An 8,053-nucleotide genomic window follows, 5' to 3' on the forward strand; every position below is an offset into this window, starting at 1 on the left:
AGACTTCACCTGTCAACTATCGTGTGACGCCTCTTGTCGTGCCAACTGACCGCTGTTACCACAGCAGCGAAATTGTACACGTTTCTCGCATGAAGCTTTTCACACGACGTTCCTCGTCACCTTGACTAGCGGCCGGCAGCGGCCAGGCTGGCCGCATTCACGTGAGGCAATTAGTGTAGGCATCTATTATGCGCTTTATCTTCTGGTCTGTAGTACTTGTTCATTCCCGAGTTCACGGCCAATAAATCTCGTTACAACCGAGTCGTCATAATATATATACCACAATTAAACATGACGAAAACATTTGAAGGGTTGGCTATGAAACTACGTCATTGGTAAGACTGTTCTAGTCAGTGACTCCTCTCAGAAAAAATGAATACTTGAAACAGTTGTTTCAAGACTGAAAGGTGTGATAGAGAGGTTATGGCGCTGCCTTGTTGAATACCTGGAAGAGAAATATGATAGCTGGTCAATGTCCAGATTATAGTGCTTGCTTTTTAACTGATAAAGATACTTTAGACGAAAGCTTCGGTTTCTTTCAGGTATTGGTGGGAGATTAGCTTTCTTCAGTAGTGCACGTAGTGTATGATCGTGACAGTTGTATATAAAACAGGATGCATTTTTGTATGTTTTACATCTTGCACATGTTCTTCATAGTAAAAAAATCTCATATTATAACTGCATATCCCTGTACTGGCAGAACTGTGGATTTGAGGCTAGAAAAGGAACAGAAAGAATGGATTTCTTGAGAGCTCTCCGAAGGATCGAGAGTCGTCTGCAAGCGCCTGGTACAACATAATCGATATGGCTATTCCAGGACAGAATCTTGGTAATGTGTGCCCCCAAATAATTATTACTTCAGCAAGGTCAATGTTGTTGCAATTATGCTGAAAGAGCAGGGGCTCTTTTTATGTAAAACGCGCATAAACACCGTTTTTTTCATAGTTTATGGGCAACTACTAAGTGTCGCACCATGCTATAATTTTTTGAAAGGCGGCGTTTAAAGATTTTTGGTCGCTAGGGTTTTCTACTTCAGAATAAATAACACAGCCTTCGGCATATATATTTATGTTAACGGATAGGTCTCTTACAATGTGATTGACAAACGCAAGAAGCTGGAGCGGTCCAAGCACCGATCCTTGAGGTACGCCAGATTCCACAGGGACCCTCCCAGAACATTATTTTTTAACTACAACACATTTTTGCCGGTTATGAAGATAAGATGCAATCCATTTCGTCATTTCTTTCTTTTTAAACGTGGTGTCTACTTTGATAGCTATTTTTTAGAAACTTCATCGTGTGCCTTAGAAAAATCAATAAAATTGGTGGCAGTCTGACCACATTTGCTAATTGCCCCTGCGAAGTCGTGAATGTTCAGAACTAGTTGGGTGCAAGTCGGAAAGTCTTTTCTGAATCCGTGTTGAGACTGTAAAACGGCATTATAGGCAGCTAAATATTCCGAAATATGATTACGAATAATATGTTCGAGCAACTTACAAACATTTCTCTTCAAAGAATTAATGTGAAAGAGCTATGAAATTAAACGAGCTGGATATTGTGACCTGGCTCCTTGTACTTCAGCCTTAATCTGTGTGACTGGCTGAGTCTAGGTAGCCATAGCTCGCTGCCAGCACCCGAGCCTTATTCACTGTTCCTTGCTCGTTGTCAGGGTACTTTCTCGTCACCACAGCCTCCCATTGGTGTTCGATTTTTTTCTGTAAATCGCCTTCTTTTTCTTCGCTTTTGATTTGGCAATACGTTGGTGGTATGTCTGGACTGGTCTAGCACTCTAGCGTCATATAGTTCATTATTTACTATGTAATATCTTATTAGCGGGATTAATTGTGCTTTTAAGATGGCGCATCTTCAATAAAAATTGTATCTTTAGTGTGACTACGAAGCAGTGACACACTTTTCTATCTTCTAAGTCATTCCGGTAAAACAATTTTATACGGTTGTCTAATATTCTACTATGCAAAAAGATCACAGAGTGTCTTGAGCCATAGAGCTTCAGCGAGCGTGAGAATGGTAGTTAATACACAAATTTATGTCATCTTCGTGCTTTCGGTTCCAATTGGCTTCGCGACGCTTGCAGCTGTTTGGTCACGAAACACAAATAAGACAAGGTTCAGCAGACAAGGTTCAGCAGCCCTACCCTAAATTTCTGGGCTCACCATTTTAAATGAGCAAACAATATCCACAACCATCTGTTTTTTGATTTGAAACAAAACTAAAACGCAGCAATAAACCAAGCTACTACTGCATTGGAAAATGTCAAGAACGAATACTAGGCGAATTTGTGTACTACCGATCATCCTTACTGGCCGCTGAACGGTCGCCGCGCCACAGTCTCCTATTGTCAATTTTAGAAAACCTTACGTCTTGAACATTCACATAGGCCATCTTGAGGACGAAAACGATATTTATTTTCTTGTTAGTCGATGTAATGAGGCTGCTTTGTCACCCATCTAAAGGTCTCCGCAGCTAACATGCTGCCTCCAACATCAGAGGCACCTCGCCTGGTTTTCATTGCCCCCGTGGTGTCACCACTTTTGACCAAGCTGCGATGCAATGTGACCAAGACATCATGTGACGTTACGTCACGTGACACCATCGTGACATCGTGATAACGTCACGGCTTTGGCGATGCGTGACTTTGTCATGAAGCCATAAGGCAATGCCACTTTGCGGAGACTTTTTTTTTCGTCACTTGAATCCAGCGCCACAGCACGCGTGGCGTGCGGACACGAGAGGTAGACGGTCAAATGTCTCTAATTTTGTCTTCGAGGGGGCACAGAAAGTATCGCCTATACAAAAAGATCTCAGAATTACTCTACATACTTTATGGACAAACAACCTCATGGTATATCTGATAGAAATAAATTGACTGAGTTCAATGAAAGAGCAGACGGTTTTCTTGTGAGCATCTGGGGTAGTTGCGGCATCTTGCAAGGCATAAATCGACCCCGAGTTTCTCTCTATTCTGCCTCAGAGATCGGCGTCGGTAGTGCAAGAAAGCACACACATGACCCAAGTAATACTAATAGGCACACAAACCCCTACTAAAGAGAGCTGCTATCAGGCACCCAAGTGAAAAATTGATGTCATTTCTAGCTTTTCATTTTTGCCCTGTTATAAAGAAATGTGCATATATATGTTACTGCACTGCATTATGTTGTATTTTATAGTAACCTCCACCTACCATATGAAGTTTCCAATGATCATTTATTTTTTAATACTTGATTCTCACCCCTCTCACTCAAATCACAAATCTGTTGCTAGCAAGGTACCTGAGGTTATGTGAATAAATAACACTTGGGCGAAAGCAAGACAACACTTGTAGTCAGCCTCAGAATGCAAACGAACGTCTTGTGGTGCCCCAAGAACTTCATATTCTTATCAAACAGGAAAAGCAACAAAGTATAAATGCTAGCGCGTCTTCTCTCTGTTTTCACGCCTTTACTTCTCCTCTGTTGCCGTTGCAGTTTGTATAAACACCTATGTTTCAACTAACATCTGACTAAATTGAGCGGTAATGCGACTGTATTTCCGCATGTGCTTATCCCTTTGCGACACGGCGTCCACACTTGATGACGCGACTTATCTTTGCGTTTTTGCGAACACCTTTCAAAGAACACACCAAAAATATTGATCCTATAAAGAATTAAGCATTGTTGGTGCTAAATAAACTTTAAGTCACTTCTGTTTCAATTGACTTGATGCAAATGGCCACTTTGATAAAAGCGTTGTTTAACCTGAGGTGCACGTAGGGATGCACAGGAGAAAATAAAAATTTTTGATGTTATTGTGGATTGTACAGTGAGCAATTAACTAAGGCACTCAGTTTAGGTGGATTTGTGAATAAATCTTTTGAAGAAATATAGCACGACTTATTTGGCAATACCAAGATAATATTTATATTTATTTACAAATGATTGCAGCAATATACACTGTATTTTAGTAACACCTCAAGATTCTTACATTTTGTTGTTCAAAATATTCGCGTCAAGACGTATGACTTAGGTGCATTTATAGATGGCCGATGACATCGCATATCACACGAGGCTTTAACGAAAGCTGGGGCTTTGTGTTGTCGCAGGAAATTGACTGTATTTCTGCGGATCGCGTTTTTGTATATATTGTGAAGGAACAGCAAACTAGGTAGTGGTTACAAAATCTTTTTTTTAACAAGGCACTATGCAATGGCAATTGAAAGTTTTGTAGTTGCAAAAATTTTATTTCATCTTTAGTCTTATTGAAACAGCTTTATTCAGAAAATTCTTGAAAATCTTCTTCGCACAAGCAGTTCGATGAAGGTTTTGAATTCAGTCATCCTCCTATCCTCAGTGGGACTGTTATACAAAAAAAGTTGTTTTAGTTTTTTTCAGCTTCTATAAATCATAAACGAACAAAATTTGCAATTGTAGAGGTCGGGGTGTAGAAATGAATCCAGAATTACACGCGAGACACAGTGAAAACTAAACACAAATGCACTTACACCACCACCTTCTAGTAGTCCATCTTGTACGGCGTGGCCTAAGCAAACGGTGTGGAGGTACATACACTGGCATCAGGTCTCTGTCAGTCCTACGTCTGTAACCAACTGCAGGATTCCCAGCCTGAACGCCTAAAGGAATCCAATGAGATATAAGTGTTGGTATCATTACCAAAAGTACTATCCAAAATGTCGTCATTGTACACCGACACTATAGTAAAGAAAGTCCAATTTTTACTTAGACTGCTAGCTTTTATATTCTTGGAAGCACATGTGGATTTCGCATATCCGTTTGACCTTTTTAAAAAGCCATTAGGTTATTAAAGCCAACCATGAACGCCTGTAAATGATTGAGTTGCAGAACGCAAATAAGAGCGTGACAAAAGAACTCACAGTTTACTTGCACCACACTACCAGAAAAATAATAACGTAGCAATGAACTCCTTTCTTAATTCCTTGTTAAGCATCGGGCTCACTAATTAATTAAACGAAAGGTGACAGCATTAAATGGTACGTCATTTCGTAATAATCTTACTGTCCTAAACGTGCATTTACGACGTCTAAAGCTCTAACAAAGCCATGTACTTTCTATGCATTTTAGTCTTTCATAAGCTGTCTTGACATTGTCGTTTAACATCCCACAACTTTTTCTCAAACACGCGAATCTCAATGGGTGCAGTGGCGAGGGCTTCTTCATGGGCGCACTGGCACGCCACACCAAGCTGTGAACGTGTAGGATGAAGAACTTGGCAACATGCTCCCACGCCTTTCTTGCGACGACACTGCACGGGCACCTCACTAGCCGCCTTACTCTGAACTGCATATGGTCAACCGTTGTGACGACAAGATCTGAAAATCACATCCTGCGATTCAGTAGGAAAGACGTTGATGCCTCGATCGACCGCCTGAAGCCATCATAGATCCTCTTCGAGAAAAATACGAACTCCAGCGCACCTCCTGCAATTCACCCTGAAGAGCCTACAACACCTCGGTCTGTTTCCAACACCAGCCGCGTTGGACGCCAGGAGCAGGTCCCCAATCCTCTTCAGTCCTGAGAACTCCACTCTGCGTGGTGCGGTGGTCTGGCAACAGGTGGCGGCACCACGTCAACGCCTACGCACCACGTCGATGTGTCTAAAGATGAACGCTGGCGATAAGAACTCTTTCGTTGGACAGAAGCTACAAAAACTGTGTGTGGGCCACCGATTGTAGCAGTTGTCGTTGCGTCTTTTGAGTGAAAACATTAAAACTATGCTTTCAAGAAATGTACGGTTCTGTGTTGTTGAACCTATATTTGCAGCAGCGCTTTTAAATTTCGTAAGAGGTTGATTCCAAGGAAGATCGAACAAAGCATGGCTGGTCGGCATCTTAACTTTTTTAAAAATTTCATATATTGTTGCCTGGTCAGCAGAAACAGAAAATGTGGAACTGGTTTTGCCAAAAAAAAAATATTTTTCGGCGCACAGTGTATCAGTAATGACCAAGAGGTGGAGTGCCACGCTTACCTGCTGTGCAGTTTTACAGCGAAAGCTGTTATGAGATCACTTTCCGGGTCACGCGCAGTTGCATGTTTGCCGCCGGGGCCACCGCCGGTGTCCGTAAACACATCACGCAAAATTAAAAAAAAAACCTTGCAGGCAGGTCTGAATTAGCACAAATCGCACGGTGGGGCTTGAACACGGGTCAGCTGGACGTCAGCACAGTATTCCACCACTGAACTACACCAATGCTTCTGACTTGTTGTCAAACTTGCCTTAGGCAGGCTTGATGTTGGGAAAGCAATCACGTTAATACGGCTTATAAAGCGTTTTAAAACTGCGAAAAAACAACCAGTCGTCGCACAATGCGATTAGCATAACTAGTGGGCTATTTAATACTCAAAGCCATTAAAAAAGCTTGTTCTTGCTTCCCAATTAACTGTGGCGCATACCCAACACAGCCATAATTCCTCATCGTCGTCAGCCACTGCATAGACAATTGGCACAAAATTCCTTGCATGAATTCAGCGGATACCACGCTGCCCAGAAGAATGACGGAAAATAGCATAGCGAATGCCGGCCTACTACAGATAAGTTTATCAATAACGCCCTATTGGGTACCAAGCAAGTTTAATTGCAGCAGTTACCAAATAATGTTATAAAAAAGCTCTGAAGGCCGCTTTCTAGCTCGCTGCGAGTGTGCTGCGCTTACCGCGCAGGCCTGGCATTTTATTTTGCAACTTTGGCGAAGAATTACAGAAAATATATAACGCTATGAACCTCTAATTTGTACCTCAAATCCAGAAAAAGTATATATGTCGTCACCTGCTCTTAGGCACCTTGCTCTGCTCTTTTCATACGAGAAGTATCAAGGCTGTATACACGTATACACCAACGGCTCTGTTTTACAAAAGAATTCATCAGCATCATTTGTTATACAAATAAAAGACAAGAAAATTCAACACCTCCCACTTTATAACATCAACGGCAGGAGAGCTCAAAGCTCTTTGTTCCGCATTGCTATTCATCAGCGATCAACAGCCACACAAATGGACAATCTTCAGTGACTCAAAGGCGGCACTGCAGTCCCATCACCTTTACGCCACGGCTCGTACGAAAATCTGGTAATCGAGATTGCAAAAAGAACTCCCCGTTTCACTGAGAAATGACACAAAATAGCCTTTCAAAGACGTCCAAGTCATTGTGGAATAATTGGCAATGAATGGCCCGATCGAGCTGTCCATTTTGCCTATACTTAAAGCTCTCAAATATTGATCCCGCTCTCCAAAACTGACACTGCACGGAAACTCTGCATGCTTGCTCGCAAGCGCACCACTTTCCATTGGAACGACTCACATTTCACTCACAACACACACGATCCTGTACCATTGACCCAAATCTCAGTCTTAGAATTCCTCCACAACTTCGCCGACGAGATGCTACTATGCTGTGCAGATTATGGTTGGGTGTCGCATTTACTAATGCGTACGCGTTCCGCATAGGAATGGCCGGCAATGCTGCCTGCCACCTTTCCGGCAGTGACAAAATAACTTGACACATTCTGCATGAATGCCCACAATAGTGCTCGCAGAGACAGTCACTCTGCAATGCACTAGACGAACTGAACAACCAGACTCTTTCGGAAGAAAGAATCCTGTGCTAGCGACAGGCCTTTATGTCACAAAAGAAGGCTATGAAGGCGCTCCTGGGCTTCTTGCGTTCAACCAGCTTGTCCAAACGTCTGTGGTGGAAACGCCCTGCATGTGTGTGCATGTAATTTTTTTTTCATTATTTGATATATATCTCTCTCAATCCTCTTTCCGACCTTTATTTCCCCCTCCTGTACAGGGTAGCAAACCAGTTCTTCTTGGTTAACTTCTCTGTATCTTCCTTCTATTTGTTTCTATCTTCTTGGGCGGTGCGTTCTTCTATTTTCAAAATGCATAGATACGTATTTATTGGCAACCTAGTGTTTCATGCTACGTGCAGTCCGTGTGACATTATGCACGAAAAAGCGGGTGTGTTTTGCGTCTCGCTAAGACAATACGGTTCTGCCACCTACCAGAAACTCTGCGCTCCA

General features: G+C 42.3%; 1 long non-coding RNA gene across 1 annotated transcript; it reads right to left on the bottom strand.

The window, feature by feature from the left end:
• Positions 1-4,216: 4,216 nt before the first annotated feature.
• Positions 4,217-4,706, bottom strand: LOC119168130 (uncharacterized). Its single transcript, XR_005109442.2, has 2 exons — positions 4,499-4,706; positions 4,217-4,352 (listed from the first exon to the last, which is right to left on the bottom strand). It is a non-coding gene; the product is annotated as an uncharacterized LOC119168130 (long non-coding RNA).
• Positions 4,707-8,053: the final 3,347 nt, after the last annotated feature.

Source organism: Rhipicephalus microplus, chromosome 6 (genome assembly GCF_043290135.1).
Source record: "Rhipicephalus microplus isolate Deutch F79 chromosome 6, USDA_Rmic, whole genome shotgun sequence".
Lineage (NCBI taxonomy): Eukaryota > Metazoa > Arthropoda > Arachnida > Ixodida > Ixodidae > Rhipicephalus > Rhipicephalus microplus.